Source organism: Anolis sagrei, chromosome 5 (genome assembly GCF_037176765.1).
Source record: "Anolis sagrei isolate rAnoSag1 chromosome 5, rAnoSag1.mat, whole genome shotgun sequence".
NCBI classification, from domain to species: Eukaryota; Metazoa; Chordata; class Lepidosauria; order Squamata; family Dactyloidae; genus Anolis; species Anolis sagrei.
This window is the reverse complement of record NC_090025.1, coordinates 179,080,433-179,097,007: the sequence shown is the minus strand read 5'-3', so window position 1 is coordinate 179,097,007 and position 16,575 is coordinate 179,080,433. Positions and strand designations below refer to the sequence as shown.

The 16,575-nt window shown below is 41.5% G+C and overlaps 2 protein-coding genes across 5 annotated transcripts in view; one reads left to right on the top strand and one right to left on the bottom strand.

The window, feature by feature from the left end:
* The window catches only part of CACNA2D4 (calcium voltage-gated channel auxiliary subunit alpha2delta 4), a 215,143-nt gene that overhangs the window by 127,719 nt on the left and 70,849 nt on the right, over window positions 1–16,575 (top strand). The gene's annotated exons all lie outside the window — the stretch shown is intronic.
* The window catches only part of LRTM2 (leucine rich repeats and transmembrane domains 2), a 48,100-nt gene that overhangs the window by 17,207 nt on the left and 14,318 nt on the right, over window positions 1–16,575 (bottom strand). The window contains exon 1 of one of the 3 annotated variants that reach the window (XM_060776710.2): window positions 2,688–3,058. The exons of the other annotated variants lie outside the window; for them this stretch is intronic. The gene's annotated coding sequence lies outside the window, so the exon portion shown is untranslated. Of the gene's footprint in view, window positions 1–2,687; window positions 3,059–16,575 lie in introns of those variants that run through there. 3 annotated transcript variants of the gene reach the window in all.

The following is a 16,575-nucleotide window of genomic DNA, read 5'->3' as shown; positions in this document are numbered from 1 at the left end:
TGGTGGTCGTTTCAGATGTCCTTCATGAAGAAGATTCCAAGTCTGATACCTGGCATTTCTAGTTGGGTATGGGGAAGATTCCTATGTGAACTCCTTAGAAAGCCATGGCCCGTTAGTATAGACCAGCACTTCTCAACCTGGGGTCAGGACCCCTGAGTGAGTCGCAGGTAGGGGGGTGTCAGAGGGGTCGCCAAAGACCATCAGAAAACACAGTATTTTCTGTTGGCCATGGGGATTCTGTCTGGGAAGTTTAGCCCAATTCTATCATTGGTTTTGTATTGTGTATATTTAAACTGTTGTTGTTAATCGCTGAGTCACCTAAGGGCTGAGAAGAGCGGTATACAAATAAAGTAAATAATAAATAAATAAATAAATAAATAAATAAATCATTCTTGGGGTTCAGAATGTTCTTTGATCGTATGTGAAATCCCAGCAATTACAACTCCCAAATGTCAAGGTCTATTTCCCCCAAACTCCACCAGTTTTCACATTTGGGCATATTGAGTATTTGTGCCAAGTTTGGTCCAGATCCATCATTGATTGAGTCCACAGTGCGCTCTGGATGTAGGTGAACTACAACCCCTAAACTCAAGGTCAGTACCCACCAAGCCCTTCCAGTATTTTCTGTTAGTCATGGGAGTTCTGTGTGCCAAGTTTGATTCAATTCCATCATTGGTGGAGTTCAGAATGCTCTTTCATTGTAGGTGAACTATAAATTCCAGCAACTGCAACTCCCAAATGACAAAATCAACCCCACTCCAACCCCACCAGTATTCAAATGTGGGCGCATCGGATATTTGTGCCAAAATTGTTCCAGTGAATAAAAATACATCCTGCATATCAGATATTTACTTTACAATTTGTAACAGTAGCAAAATTACAATTCTGAAGTAGCAACAAAAATAATTTTATGATTGAGGGTCACCACAAGATGGGGAACTGTATTAAGGGGTCGCGGCATTAGGAAGGTTGAGAGACACTGGTATAGACTATATTGATTTAGATCGATGATACACACAATGTGGCCCTCCAGGTATTTGAGACTCTAACTCCCAGAAGCTCTAGCCAGCTTGTCCAATGGTCAGGAATTCTGGGAGCTGAAATCCAAAAAACCTGAAGGGCCACAGGTTATGCACCACTGATTTAGATGTACTCTCCATCTGACTCGGTATACACTTTCTGTATTCACTATTTGATGACTACAACTTCAAGTGATGTAGAATGTGTGATTGAACAATTTCCTAGTATGACAGATCTTTCATGTGCTTTCAAACATAATGCTCTTCAATAGCTCATGCATTCATCTGGCAGTAATCAAGTGTCCAAAAATCTACATGAGTCAGGCATTCCTAGGATCTCTTCGCACTTTCCAAAGCTGTCCACACCATTTCCAGTAAGTTTTAAGAATAAGGTTAGATTGGTCCTAAATATACCACCAAACCAAGCAATTCTCAGATGGTTAGCTGTAGTGTCATACTTTTGTGGTGTGGCTTGCAGTGACCGGATGTGGTGAAACCAAGGCTTCAAAGCAGGCATGGGCCAACTTGGGCCCTCCAGATGTTTTGGACTCCAACTCCCATCATTCCTAACAGCCTCAGGCCCCTTCCTTTTCCCCCTCAGCCGCTTAAGCAGCTGAGGGGGAAAAGGAAAGGGCCTGAGGCCGTTAGGAATGGTGGGAGTTGGAGTCCAAAACACCTGGAGGGCCCAAGTTGGCCCATGCCTGCCTTAAAAGGGTGGGAGTCGATGGTGGGAGTGGAAACTGGGGAAGGGGAGCAAAGAAGTAAAGGAAAGAAATCTTAATTATGCACCGGTAGTTGAATTGCTGAAGAATCAAAAGAGGGTTTTTCAAGTGCCGAGAGAATGGCAGGAATTGTGATTTAATTTAAAGGAGGTGTGTGAACACTTCACTGTGAGTACATGCGCACATCCTCAATTGAAATCCCCAAGATGATCAATTTTTTTTCTCCCTTGATGATCAGAATGAAACACCATGACAACAGGTCCTCCCCTTGCCCTTCCGATGCCCAAAACAGTAGGAGGGGGTGCAGGCAGGGGTCTTCGCTTCTGGGAAACATCACTTGCAACTCCTCCTTCTGCTCTTTCATGTTCGTTTTGGGGGGGCCTTTAGGGGTTGTTGGCTCAGGTGGGCAAGAAAGCCCAGGAGCATCAGGCTTCCTTCCCCCATCCCTCCTTTTGCTTCCTCTCCCCTTGCCCCCACCCTGGTCCTGGAAAATGTTATGTCTCCTTTTTGGTTTTATTTTTAGATTTGTATAATATGCCTGGAGCTGGGTCCACATCCATCACTTTTCCCTCATTCTTTTATGTTGATGGGCAATCAAATCCTCCCAAAGGCTCTTAAATTTACACAGTACTGAGGGCGAGAGGATTTGGTGCGGGTCCTGTAAGCTTTTCAGAGATAATCAGGCACAAGAACACAGGGGTGAAAGATATTAGGAATATTTACAAAAGATTTGCTGTTGGTCCTCTGCCTTAAACACACACACACATCACCTTCCTCCCCAAACCTGATTTGGAATCTGTCCCTCCACTTCCCTGCAAAAGGCAAAGCCTCAAGTCCTTCTTGTGCCTTCCAGACCTCAGAGATCCCACCCAAGGCTCTGAGCCAACCGCTGAATTGCCCCTCACGCATCCCTCTTAAAAAATCAACACGAAGCAGGAGCGTTTACCTGGAGATGCTCTCTTTGCCAGCCTAGGCTCTGGCCAGATTCCACCTTCTTCTCTCTTCTCTCTCTCTCTCTCTCTCTCTGCCTCCTTAATTCCCAGCAAACAGGCTTGCTTCTCTCCGAGTCTGTGTCCTATTTAACTCCCCTACCACACAGGAACCAGCAGCAGAGTTAAGCTGACAGCCACAGAGACTTAGCCGGCTGCTCTGGATGGCTGGGCGAGAGAGTTGATCAGTTTCAAATCCTGTTGTGGAATGATCCGTCCTTCTTTCCCTGAGATATTAGGAACTGCCTGCCACTCTCTTTGCCTGTTTTGTTCCTACCCCTACCGCTCAGCTCTGGCTGTGCCTGGGGTATTGCTGTTACAAGCTGGCTCTGATGCTATCGCTGACCCACCTGTAATGCTCAAGTGCAAACAAAGGGATGCCTTTTCCATTTGAAACTCCCTCCTACCAGGCTGTGTTCAGAACTTGGAGACAGAAAATGTCCATATCTCAACCAAAAAAAAGTGTTGGAATTTAAGGCTGCCTGGAAACCATGGTATTCTCTAGCCTGGAAACTCTGTACTTGATCTTGTTTAAACAGATCGTTCTTGTTGCCAGTTCTGATTTACACACATGAGGATTTGCCTCTTTGAACAGGCCATTACACAGTGGTACATTACCTCACATCACATTGAATACAGTACTTTCCAAGGGAATCCACACATTCACACATATTTTGGGTTTTTTTAAAGATATAATAACATTCTATGGATGCATTGTTGTTGTATTCAGGCACTGAATGTTTGTCTTTTATGTTTGTAATCTGCCCTGAGTCCCTCCGGGGAGATAGGATGGAATATAAATAATGTATTGTCAAAGGCTTTCAACAGAAAGGAGGAAACCATGAAAATGAACAAAATCTGGCTACCAGTATTAAAAAAACTCTAAAATTACAACAGCACAACAACATAGAGGAAACAAACAAGAACATCTAATCACCTCTCAACAAAAGTTTGCTCCAGGCACTGTCAGGCCATTATATGCTAATCAAGGTGGTCAGTTGAAACATTCACACCTAGCTCCAACAGACAAGAGTCCCTTGCCCCACCCTGGTCATTCCACAGATATATAAACCCCTTTTCCTAGTTCCAAGAGACCTCACTACCTCTGAGGATGCTTGCCATAGATGCAGGCGAAACGTCAGGAGAGAATGCCTCTAGACCATGGCCATATAGCCCGAAAAAACCTACAACAACCCAATATAAATAATGTTTGGGTTGTTTTAAGTTTTTTGGGCTATATTCTAGAAGTATATAGCCTGAAAAACCTACAACAACACAATGATTCCAGCCATGAAACTCTTTGACGATACATAAATAAAGTTTATTATTATTGTATTGTCGAAGGCTTTCATGGCCAGAATCACTTGGTTGTTGTATGTTTTTTCGGGCTATATGGCCATGGTCTAGAGGCATTATTATTATTATTATTATTATTATTATTATTATTATTATTATTATTACACTGACACAAAAACACAGTATGTCACATCATCATCATCATCATCATTATTATTAACACAAATTGAAGGAAAAACACCCTGTAAGTTCTTTAAGGATCTGTTTCATTATTAACTGTATATTCTTTAAAGATCTGTTTTCATTGAATCCTGAATAAATCCTGCCCCCATTCAAATGCCATGATCCTGCTATGAAACGTTTGAAGAAATAAAAGCAAACAGGCTGCTTCTGTGCGCATGGAAGGGGTATTTGCTGTATTATGAAGTGACAACACACTTTTCTTTTTCAAACGCACACATACCAAAATATCTCTGGTCAGACAACATGGCTTCCAGGTTAGCAAAAGATATGACATCCAAACTGCTCTCAGCCACATCATCTTCCTTCTTAGCAACATGATGCTTTCCAAGTTGCCATCCTTTCCCTAGAAGTTGCTATAAACCTTTTTGAAACAAAGTTTATATCTTAAGACATTCTATAACAACTTACCAGGAGCATGTTATATGTAAATAGGAATAGTTTTGGCTGACAAGAAAAGAGATTTAAAGATGGGCTTAAAGCCAACCTTAAAAACTGTGGCATAGACACAGAGAACTGGGAAGCCCTGGCCCTTGAGCATTCTAACTGGAGGTCAGCTGTGACCAGCAATGCTGCAGAAATCAAAGAGGCATGAATGGAGGGTGAAAGGGAGAAACATGCCAAGAGGAAGGCGCATCAAGCCAACCCTGACTGGGACTGCCTTCCATCCGGAAACCGATGTCCTCACTGCAGGAGAACATGCGGGTCAAGAATAAGGCTCCACAGCCACCTACGGACCCACCACCAAGACACCACATCTGGAAGACCATCATCCTCGATCTATGACGGATCGCCGAAGCAAAAAAGTTTTGAAATGGCAGTGCTCCACTATTATAATTGATACATATTTCCATCCATCATCATTATTATAGTTTATTATTGCTACTAATGACTTTTACAGTCCGTATGCAACATTATAGTGCTAGCCGCCCTGAGTCCCCCTTAGGGGGATTGAGAAGGGCGGGGTAGAAGTACCCGAAATAAATAAATAGTCCTTTGACTAGCATACATATTACAAAATAACAAAGTAATCTGGTTTTTGACAGTATTGGAAATATACCTTATCTAAACATGATCAAATGCTTTTTCAATAACTGGAGAACTATTCTTTCAAAACCATGCATTGACTTTTTCTCTGTTGGCTGGGGAGTCGGTGAGTTATTTATCATGTTCATCCTTCACAGACATCTTCTACAAACATCAGCAAAATTAATGTAATGGAAACAGAATATCTTTAATATCTGTGGTTTTAATATCCATATGACATGAAGAAAGATAGCTAGGGTAACCTTGTGATGGAATAAAGATACAGTCCAGAGAAAAGCTGCATCTGCCGAATGTCTGATTGTTATACCTGAAGATAAATGGAAGGAGCAGCACAACCTTGTTCTGTTGAGATCTGTATTAAGTGGTTGGTGCCACCAGTGTGGTAACTCATGATGTCACTCTCTTCCAGATCTCCTCCAGACCATAGAGAATTCTTAGTAATGTTTTTATATTAATGATTTTCACAAATTGTAATTCCCATATATCTCTGAATGTAATGACAAAAGTGGTGATTAAAAAAGCACCAACGACAGACAGAAAAGTGTGTGCTTATAGCATGTGTAGACAAAACTACATGATTTGTAGCGTCATTGTACAAATCAAACCCTAATTGACTGTAAGATTGAATCTCAGCACTTTACCCAAGGCCTGGCCCTATATAATCTGTTTTTTCACAAGCCCTCTCTAATTTTGATCTGCCCACCATAGTTCTGGTTCTGTTTATTGAGACTGGCTTTGACTTATTCTAATTATGTTTTTTATATTTGACTGTTTTGTGTAATTAGATTGTTGTATGTTTATTGTGTTTTTAATGTGTTTTTACTTGTTTAACTTTGTGACGCAGTGGGTTAAACCACTGAATTGCTGAACTTGCTGACCAAAAAGGTTGGCAGTTCGAATCCGGGGAGCAGGGTGAGTTCCCGCTCTTAGGCCCAGCTTCTGTCAACCTAGCAGTTTGAAAACATGCAGATGTTGAGTATTTATTTATTTTCGTATCAAAAGCATTGCATAAATTAGTATAAAACTGATAAAATAAGAAGTGTGCAGGCAGCTAAATATCTTTTGACCAAAAACGGGCAACAGCAACGGCATTGTCTGTAACCTCCAACAATTCCTCCTCTGTACATGAGGCAGGGCACAATGGACAAGCGTACAGATGCAGAGTTGTCTGTTCTGCTCCACAGTCACACAAGGTATGGGATTCTTTTAGGTAGTGCTTGATCTGCCCACTCCGCTTCTGAGTCTATTCAGAGACTTCCAAGTTGCCCATTCTTGGTTTGCTCCTGGAGGAAGACTCTTGTGGGGCCCATCCAGTTGGGATTTCCTGATTTAGCTGCTCAGAGGGATACCCTTGCTGTTGCTGGAGGGACACCAAGAGGAGTGGTAGTTCTCATAAAGCTTTTCCTTGATATGAGTCTATTCGGAGGAGGCTGGTAGATCAATAGGTACTGCTTCTGCAGGAAGGTAACGGTGCTCCATGCAGTCATGCTGGAGGTGTCTTTGGACAACACCAGCTCTTCGGCTTAGAAATAGAGATGAGCACCACCCCCCCAGAGTTGGACATGACTAGATTTAATGTCAGGGGAAACCTTTACCTTTACCTCACTTTGTTGTGATTGGGCTTGGTCCCACTTGTAAGCCATTCCAAGTCCCTTCGGGGAAATGGTGGTGGAATATAAAAATAACATTATTATTATTATAAGTTGTTATTATAATAGAGTAATAATGACAACTCTGACCAAAGCCTATGAGCATTAGAATATTCAAAACTAAATCAGCTAGAGCAGAGGCCCTAAGGCCTGGGGGCCAGATACGGCCCTCCAAGGTCATTTACCCGGCTCTCGCCCAGGGTCACCTTAAATCTGAAATTACTTGAAAGCCACAGAAACAACAACAATCTTATCTCATCAGCCAAAAGCAAGCCCACACTTCCCACTGAAATACAAATAGGTTTATATTTGTTAAAATTGTTCTTCATTTTAATTATTGTATTGTTTTTAAGTGTTTTTCACTACAAATAAGATATGTGCAGTGTGGATAGGAATTCATTCTTTTCTTTTCTTTTTTCAAATTATAATCCGGCCCTCCAACAGTTTGAGGGACTGTGACCTGGCCCTCTGTTTAAAAAGTTTGAGGAACCCTGAGCTAAGAGTATGAGGTTTGCATGCAGGGGCGGCTCAACCCATTACGCAAAGTAAGCATCTGCAGTATAGTTGATTTACCCAGGGGCGCTCTTGAGGCGCTCTTGGGGGAAAATAGACCTTGACATATGCGAGTTGTAGTTACTGGGATGTATAGTTCACCTACAATCAAAGAGCATTCTGAACTCCACCAATGATGGAACTGAACCAAATATGACACACAGAACTCCCACAACAAACAGAATATATATATCAGTTATTGGTTGGGGGGAGGGGCGCCAAAATACTGTTTGCTTACAGTTGAAAATTACCTAGGACCGCCTCTGTTTGCATGTATATTGATACAAGACGTGGAAGCTCACTTACACTAACTGTTTTGTTGACAGAACTAATTACAGGGAATTTTATTTTTAAAAGATCAGCTGAAACAATGCACAGCATTTTTATATAGTCATTTTGGCTCCACTCTCCCTCTTATGGTATCACCTGGTACCCCACACACTTCCCTAGTGGCAGCACTGTCTATATTACATCAGAGGTCATTTTCATGGAGTGGATGTGTGCAGGACATGTCCCATCATACACTTTCACTTCCTCCCTCTCTTTAAATGGATCATCATCCCACATTCTCTCTATGTCACTCCAGCCAATCATCCCTTTTCTCAGTGTATCATGTACGTGCAAACTTTCTGCATAATGCTGGCCTTCTGTAAATGCCTCAAATTCCTGAAATTGTAGTATATTATTCCCTCTCTCCTCTATCTTTTTCCTCTGTTACCTCTCTTTGTTTGTTTCTTGCCTTCTGCATTTTTTGGGTGTCGCCAGTGCACATTGATCTATATGTTGCTGCCACAATAGCAACAAGAGAGACCAGGAGAAAGAAAACAGAATGTTGTAGGACAGGAAAAGAGATTTAAAGATGGGCTCAAAGCCAACCTTAAAAACTATTGCATAGACACTGAGAACTGGGAAGCCCTGGCCCTTGAGCACTCCAGCTGGAGGTCCGCTGTGACCAGCAGTGCTGTAGAATTTGAAGAGGCATGAATGGAGGGCAAAAAAGAGAAATGTGCCAAGAGGAAGGCGCATCAAGCCAACCCCGACCGGGACCGCCTTCCACCTGGAAACCAATGCCCTCAGTGTGGCAGAAGATGCAGATCAAGAATAGGGCTCCACAGTCACCTACGGACCCACCGTAAATACACTAATCCTGGAAGACTATCCTCCTCGGACAATGAGGGATCACCTAACAGCAACTACATGCAAGTCTGGATGCCCATCCTTGCAGAGGGAAATCAGGTTATCTTCCTGAAGAATGCTGTGCTGCTCTAGCTGGTGTGTCCTGTGGTTGGGCCTCCTAGAATCATAGAATCATAGAATCAAAGAGTTGGAAGAGACCTCATGGGCCATCCAGTCCAACCCCCTGCCAAGAAGCAGGAATATTGCATTCAAATCACCCCTACAAATGGCCATCCAGCCTCTGCTTAAAAGCTTCCAAAGAAGGAGCCTCCACCACACTCCGGGGCAGAGAGTTCCACTGCTGAACGGCTCTCACAGTCAGGAAGTTCTTCCTAATGTTCAGATGGAATCTCATCTCTTGTAGTTTGAAGCCATTGTTCCGCGTCCTAGTCTCCAAGGAAGCAGAAAACAAGCTTGCTCCCTCCTCCCTGTGGCTTCCTCTCACATATTTATCCATGGCTATCATATCTCCTCTCAGCCTTCTCTTCTTCAGGCTAAACATGCCCAGTTCCCTAAGCCGCTCCTCATAGGGCTTGTTCTCCAGACCCTTGATCATTTTAGTCGCCCTCCTCTGGACACATTCCAGCTTGTCAATATCTCTCTTGAATTGTGGTGCCCAGAATTGGACACAATATTCCAGGTGTGGTCTAACCAAAGCAGAATAGAGGGGTAGCATTACTTCCTTAGATCTAGACACTATGCTCCTATTGATGCAGGCCAAAATCCCATTGGCTTTTTTTGCCACCACATCACATTGTTGGCTCATGTTTAACTTGTTGTCCACGAGGACTCCAAGATCTTTTTCACACGTACTGCTCTCGAGCCAGGCATCACCCATTCTGTATCTTTGCATTTCATTTTTTCTGCCAAAGTGGAGTATCTTGCATTTGTCACTGTTGAACTTCATTTTGTTAGTTTTGGCCCATCATCTCTCTAATCTGTCAAGATCGTTTTGAATTCTGCTCCTGTCCTCTGGACTATTGGCTAACTCATGTTTGTGTCTGTCTGGTCTCTGGTTCGCCTCACAGCATCAGTTGATGTGGTAATGTTACAGGAAACTTGAGAGATGCATGAAATAATTCTCAGAGCCACATGTGACCTATGCAATAGAGCTTTTGCAGAGGGAAAAGGCAGTGTGGCAAATTGAGCCTTCATCCTCTAGTATCTTTCACATCACTGGTCTGCATGCGGTGAGTAGGAGGAACAAGACTGATACACAGGCTATGACTCAAAGGATATCTGGCATCGGGAGCTTATTACTATTCCTTTTTCATTTGTTTGTTTCTTGCCCATTTAGGCAAGAGAGAAAGACAGCAATTGGGTGCCAACATCTAAATAAGTCTTCTGCCTTAAGTAATTCTGTAGAAAATGGGATTTCAACAAGGCTAGCTTTTTCCTACCCAGCATATAACATAATTCATTTATCCAGATCTACTCTTCTGTATGGCTATTAGAAGTCTGAGACAGCCTTACTATCTTTTATTCCTTACAGCCTCAGAGACAAAACACAGGAAGGTTTTAAACTGAGGGCCTTTCCACACAGCCCCATATCCCAGAATATCAAGGCAGAAAATCCCACATTATCTGAGTGTGGACTCAGATAACCCACTTCAAAGCAGATATTCTGGGGAGTCCCTGCTCTCTATCCCGCCGGCTTCACAAGTGCGGCTGGCGGGAACGAGAGACAGGGCCTTTTCTGTGGTGGCCCCTCGGCTTTGGAACACCCTCCCCATAGAGGTAAGATCAGCCCCCTCGCTGATGGTGTTTCGGAAAAGATTGAAGACATGAATGTTTAAACAAGCATTCGGTTAATCCGTTGCAACGAATTATGATGACTAAAGGACTGGTAATCATGGACGATGAATTTGGATTGCGACTCCAGTTACGAGATGCATTGGATGGTTATTGGTGGCCCAATAATTTGTATTGTATATGTGTTTTATGCTTTTAAACTGAATATTGTTGTTTTTTAAGTGTTGTAAACCGCAATGAGTCGCCGATTTAGGCTGAGATATTAGCGGTATACAAGCGCATTAATAAATAAATTAATTAATAAATAAATATTGTGGGATTTTCTGCCTTAATATTCTGGGATATAGGGCTGTGTGGAAGAGATCTGAGTCCTATGTTGCACATTGTGGTTCAAGGAGGGTCCTTGTTCTGAAACATTGCTACTTTCCATAACCTTTCTCACAATTCACAAATGTGAACATCTAGATCAGTGGTTCTCAACCTCCTTAATGCCGCGACCCCTTAATACAGTTCTCTCAAGTTGTGGTGACCCCCCAACCACTTCACAACTGTAATTTTGCTGCTGTTATGAATCATCATGTAAGTATCTAATATGCAGGATGTATTTTCATTCACTGGACCAAATTCGGCACAAATGCCTGATACGCCCAAATTTGAATTTTACTGGGGCTGAAGGGGAGATTGATGCTGTCATGTAAGAGTTGTAGTTGCTGAGATTTATAGTTCACATACAATCAAAGAGCATTCTGAACTCCACCAATGACTGAATTGAACCAGTCTTGGCACAAAGAACTCCTATGACACCCAGTAAATACTGGAAGGGTTTGATAGGCATTGACCTTGAGTTTTGGAGTTGTAGTTCACCTACATCCAGAGAGCACTGTGGACTCAAACAATGATGGATCTGGACCAAACTTGGCATGAATACTCAACATGCCCAAATGTGAATACTGGAGGAGGTTAGAGAAAATAGACCTTGACATTTGGGAGTTGTAGTTGCTGGGATTTATAGTTCACCTACAATCAAAGAGCATTCTGAACTCCAACAAGGAGAGAATTGGGCTAAGCTTCATACACAGAACCCCCATGACCAATAGAAAATACTGTGTTTTCTGATGGTCTTTGGTGACCCCTCTGATACCTCCTGGCGACCCCCCCCCCCCGGGGTCCCAACCCCCAGGTTGAGAAACACTGATCTAGATTAAACCATGGAGAGCACATGCTAAGACCTTATATTAAAAACTGAGAATTGGTTGGGAATTTAGTGTACAGATTCAAATACCATTACTACCAGCATTAGTAATAGAGAGAACCATGTACCCCAGCAGAGCATGAATTGTGATTTTAAACACTTTTCCCTGAAATACACTCATCTAAAACTTTAAGCTTGTAGTTAGGCATTACTATGCAATGACGTTAGTATGCATAGTCATATGTCTCTGAGCATACAGGGTATAAATCTGGAGAAAGATATAGCATAAGGTTGCAGACGTAAACATATTTGATGTGAAAAACCTCTCTTAAAATCAGAATGAGTCACATCAAAATAAATGTATTAAATCAATGCAACTGACATATGTATATGCAGTCATCCATAGGTATATGGTGATTTTGTAAGCTTGCTTCAGAACAGGTACTTTTATTACTCATAGTTCTTCAAATGTAAAAATTCTGTGACTTCCATGGAATTTACACCCTGATCTTAAACAGTTTTACTTAGCAGTAAGTCTTGCTTAGTCTAGTAAGACCTTTTCCTAATAAGTTTGCAATACTGAGTATGTTTGTTAGAGAGTGAATTCCATTGAACTGATTTGTTTCTGAGGAGTGTTTCAGTATTGTACTGTCCATGTGTTTATAATTGCAGTTGTAATTATATTTTTGATAGTTCTTGGTACATGGGCTTGTTCCATATTTTAAAATTATTCTCATACTGTAGAGTAAAAATGTGGATATAAAGAGTCATCCATTCATGCTGAATCTATACAGACACCCACCCACTTGAAATAATTCAAATATTCATGTGTAAATACATGACGAACCATCTTGTCTGTTGATATATCAGGAAAAATTACAGAGACAGCTGCTCTTTGAGCTTTGGATCTGTGGATGCCAACATAATTACTAGGGGTAAAGAGAAGCAATGGTTTTTGAAAAAGTTAGAAATAATTTGGAGGGGTGCCACTTCCTGTGCTATGCACACATATATAGTTTGTCCCTTCTTGTGTGTAAATAAAGACATTTCTCCATTTTTATGCAAACAAACATCAACTGTGGGGTGATGTACACATCATAAGATGAGAAGCATCATTAAAACTCCACCAAATCCATATAGTCTCATTTTAGCATCTTTGCTGTTCTGTGTAAGTGTAAAGCTGCAGGATGTAATCCTCTAAAGATTTGGATGGAAATGTCATCTGATGCTGATAGAGTCATCTCTGTTGTTTGTTTTTGCCTGGTGCTGGGAGGATATGGAAGTGCTGCACTGTTGTCTGAACGTAGTAATGAACTAGAAGTGAAACAGCAAACTGAACCTTAAGCCAGAGAAAGACTGGACCTCCACTTAAAATTCTGATTGTTGATGAGTACTCTTGGAAGAACTTTTGGATTGCAGCAGTGGTCAAAACTATGGCTTATGAAGCCGTGTAGATCTGTAAAGACTTGTTTTCTCAATAATGTAATTATTGTTCATTGTATTGCTTTTAATAAGTTTGGATTTTAATGTTTTCATATTGAAGGAACTAGCAGCAGTCATTTCAGAACCACTGGCAATAATCTGAGAATTATTGGAGAACAGGAAAAGTCCCAGCAGACTGGAGGAGCACAAATGTTGTCCCTATCTTCAAGAAGGGGGGGGGGGGAAGAGGACCCAAATAATTACCATCCAGTCAGCCTGACATCAATCCAAGGAAATACTTAAGGAGGCAGACTGTATTCACTTAGAAAAGAATGCTGTGATTACTAAAAGTCAACACTAATCTTATCTCTTTTTTCAATAGAGTTACAAACTTGGTAGATGCAGGGAATGCTGTGGATGTAGCATATCTTGATTTCAGACAAGGTCCCCCATGACCTTCTTGCAAACAAACTAGTAAAATGTGGGCTAGATAATACCACTGTTAGGTAATCTGTAATTGGTTAAGTGACCAAACCTAAATGGTGCTCACCAATGGTTCCCCTTTATCTTGGAAAGAAGTGACTAATGGGATGTCGCAGGGTTTGGTCCTGGGCTCAGTGCTGTTTAACATTTTCAATAATGACTTAGATGAAAGTTTAGAGGGCATGCTTATCAAGTTTGCAGATTACACCAAATTGGGAGGGATAGCCAATACTCCAGAAGACAAGATCAGAATTCAAAATGACCTCAACAGATTAGAAAGCTGGGCCACAACTAACAAAATCAATTTTAACAAGAACATATGTAGGATACTTCGCTTAGGTAGAAAAAAAATGAAATGCACAGATACAGGAGGGGTGACATCTGGTTCTACAACAGTACATGTGAAAAAGATCTTAGAGTCTTAGTAGACAACAGTATGATGTAGCAGCTAAAAAGCCAATAGGGTTTTGGGCTGCATTGTAAAAAGTATAGTGTCTAGATCAAGTGAAATCATGATTCCTCTCTGTTCTGCTTTGGTTACACCTCACCTGGAATACTGTGTCCAATTCTGGGCACCACAGTTCAAGAGAGATATTGACAAGCTGGAAGGTGTCCAGAGTAGGGCAACTAAAATGATCAAAGGTCTGGAGACCATGCCCTATGAGGAGCGTCTTAGAGACCTAGGTATGTTTAGCCTGCAGAAGTGAAGGTTGAGTGGAGACATGATGGCCATGTATAAATATGTGAAAGGATGTCATAAGGAAGAGGGGATAGGCTTGTTTTTTGCTGCCCTGGAGACTAGGGTTCAAGTTACACAAAAGGAGAGTCCACCTGTTCCACAGTGCAACTTTCTGCCTCAGAGTGTAGTGGAGGCTCCTTCCTTGGAGGATTTTAAACAGAGGTCATTTCTTGGGGTTGTTTTGATGGTGCGTTTCCTGCATTGCAGGGAGTTGGACTAGATGGCCCATGTGGTCTCTTCAGGGGCGGCTCAACCCATTACGCAAAGTAAGCATTTGCAGTATAGTTGATTTTGCCTAGGGGTGCTCTTGGGGGGAAAACAGACCTTGACATATGTGAGTTGTAGTTACTGGGATGAATATTTCACCTACAACCAAAGAGCATTTTGAACTCCACCAATGATGGAATTGAACCAAATATGGCACACAGAACTCCCATGATGAACAGAAAATATATATCAGTGATTGGTTGGGGGGAGCGCCAAAATACTGTTTGCTTACCGTTGAAAATTACCTAGTGTCACCTCTGGGTCTCTTCCAACTCTGATTCTATGTTTCTATATTATAAAATACCATTCCTCATAACCATGTCTGTTTGCAAACTTAAATGGTTAAAATAATTGTTCAGTACAATCCTTGTACCAATGGGACTGATATCCGTGGTTTCATCTAGGTCCTTCAGCCATTTTAGGGTGTGCGTCTTCTGGAAGCTATCATAATGTTACCCTGAAGGGCCTGGGAAATTCCTAGGAATTTTCTAGATCCTCCAAGGTGTCTTCCTGCAGAAGATATTCATTTGAGCAGAGTTTGCTATTATCTATGAATTCCTGCTTCCACAGTAAATTCAGAAATGTATCCCCCACAGATACAGGGATCATACTATATTAATTTTCTCACTCTCTGTCAGTGCAATGTAATGTCTATATTATGAACACTGAAATCTCAATCTTTACTTCTAGCTTCCACTTTATATGAAATCTAGCCTCTGGACTTTCACAGCTCCAAAGTTAAAAACAGGCAGACCATTTGACCTGTGGTCCGTCCTGCCCAGCATGTTGTCTCCACCAGTAAACAACAGGGTACTTTAGAATATTTGTAGCAAAGTGTATTGAAATACCTTTCATTTTGTGCTAGTTCAAGGTTCTCTAACGCATTAGGAAGACTACGGGGAGCGTTGTATATTGGTGCCCTTCGTGTTTCTATTCTGTAGTCATCTACTGGCCATTACTAATTCTGATAGAAGAGAGTTTTGCAGTTCAGCTCAGTATATAAAAATCCTCTGGTTTCATATGTCAAGAATGCTACAGTTTTTACCTTATGTATTCTTGTAATCTCTTCATGTGGTATAAAACTAACCCACTAATAGACAAGAAAGGGAGATGTACTGAACTATAACCAAGCAGGGGTTAATATTCAAGTTAACAAACTGTAATCTCAGATTCTAACATTGGCCCACATACACTATGAATATGAAAGATAAAGTAATTTGATGATGGGGGATAGAATAGGAATCCAGGAGAGTGCCCAAATCTTGCATTACAGCAGTCTCCAAAATCTCAGCAGAAAAATTCATTTGTCAAAGGAGCAGAGATTATGTCTGGAAGACTAGTGAGATGTAGCTTTAAAAGGCTGGAGCAGATGCTAGTAATGATATAACACTGAGTGCATGGCAACATATGCACACACATCAGAGAGTGGCACTAAAGTCCTCAATTGCTTTAGTCTTTTATCAAGAATCCAGCCGAGTTAGACATGGAATAGAGAATGCTTTAAGAAGATTATCTCCCACTCTCTCTCTCTTCCTTCCCCCCTCCTCCCGTGCACATGTAAACATTTGGATGCTCTTGCTTGTCTTTTCTGTGTCATAACAACCCCGGAGCTATTCACAGAGGACAGGGGGGATTTGTAACATCCTATTTGTAATGTCCTCTTTCAGTGCATGAAAATATGCACTTGGCCAGTATAAGGCAGAGTTTGGGTCTCTTTGGAAGGTTTTTCAAGCTGTCATTCAACATGCAGGTCCTTCAGTGGAGTAAAAAAAAAATGAATATCTGACATTCTAGGAATCCTTTGAATGTTCATAAGTTGCTAATAATTTCATTTAGGGCAAAATGAACTCTTTTTCAGATTTTTCTTTCCATGAACGGATTGGCTTGTTGTTCTTATATTTACCTACAGTATCAGGAAGTGCCAGGTTTTATTCCTGAACAAATTACTTTAGGGTTTTATTTTGGAAGTTCCATATGATATTTTCTCCATCTTAAGCATTTCCTGGGTATCCCCATGTTATCACTTCCCA